This window comes from Suricata suricatta, chromosome 11, assembly GCF_006229205.1.
Source record: "Suricata suricatta isolate VVHF042 chromosome 11, meerkat_22Aug2017_6uvM2_HiC, whole genome shotgun sequence".
In the NCBI taxonomy this organism is placed as follows: Eukaryota; Metazoa; Chordata; class Mammalia; order Carnivora; family Herpestidae; genus Suricata; species Suricata suricatta.
Window position 1 is genome coordinate 99,162,943 of NC_043710.1, and position 1,470 is coordinate 99,164,412.

Consider the following 1,470-nt stretch of genomic DNA (forward strand, 5'->3'; position numbering starts at 1 on the left):
TCTATCACAAGCCTGCTAAGTGGACAACAAAACAGACATGATTTCACAGGGCGCCTGGCGACTGTCAGTTAAGCAAATGATTCTTGGCTTGGCTCAGGCCATGACCCCACGGTTCGTGGGATCAAGTCCAACACTGGGATTCCCTCTCTCTTCCTCTGTCTCTCTGCCCCTTCCCCCCACCAAAATAGTAAATAAATAAATAATTTTTTAAATTAAAAAAAATGTTTTTTAAACTCTCTCTTAGCAGAACACCACAGAGTACGGACTGTGCAGCTCCAGTGCCTGTCCTGACACCATGTCACCGCGGGCCTGTCAGGACCTGACCGAGCACTCATTTTCCCGTTTGTAAAATGGAGATGGTGATCCCAGTCTCCAGCACTGTGTGAGAACGCAGCACAGCACTCCACTCACAGCAGGAACCTGATGATGTCAGTGTCCTTTCTGTTCTTTACTGGGGTAGTCAACAGTTAAAACACCCAACAAAACCAAACCAGAAGTGCAGAAGAGGCTTATATAAACATACCTCCAATTCTTATTATAAATAGGTTCCTGGCGTTGTTGTTGTTATATTTGTGATCCTGACCATTTATAGCAACCGAGAGAGTCCCTGCAATGAACGAGCCAGGCTGAGCTCTGGGCTCGTACTGTCTCACCTCTTACTGGTACTATTATAAAGGCTATAAGTCTCGAAGGTCTAAAGTCTTTGCTTACAAAATTTAACTCTGAAAATAAAGGCAACAGCTAGTGCTAATGACAGAAATGAAGAGCAACCGAAGATGTCTATAAAATGAAAAGCAGTTCATAAAACTATCTCCAAGAGAGCCTATGCTAGTTGTTTAAAGATGCATTTTGTTAAGGAAGTATGCAACAATAACATTAATGACTTTTCTAATTCTGAGACTATCCTAGGTTTGAATGCCTAGAACGAATGTCTCAGGTCACATCTCATGGATGTCAAGAAACACACATATTCTCAGGCTCAAAGACAGCTGCTCAGAGCACACTTAAATACACAGGTTGGAGCCTCAGTGGCTCACAAGAGCAGGCTCCCCTTATTGTACACACTTCCATTTCTGGTATAATGAAAACTGTGAGTCCAACCAGACAAGTAGCTTTTGTTCATTCACTGAACCACCATTTATTGAGCCTTCCCAGGAGGCTCAGAGACATCAAGAGGCTCTGGGAATAGCAGACAGGAAGGAATACACGTGGACGGCCGCTGGTAAAATGAATACAGACAATGGAAGGTGACAGTACTTGTGGGTTTCCCACTCTTCTAAAGATATTCCTGAAGAGCTTCAGATTTTTGGCTCAGTTAATGAAGTCATTTTTCTCAACTGTGACAGGATAATGTTATCATCACGACTAAGTCAGTGTGTTTGACCTCGGCCTAGCTTCTCGGTCCCGGATGCTGCCTGACCAGAAGAAAGTCACAGGTTATCATCAGGAAAGTGCAAAAGCAGAGCTCCC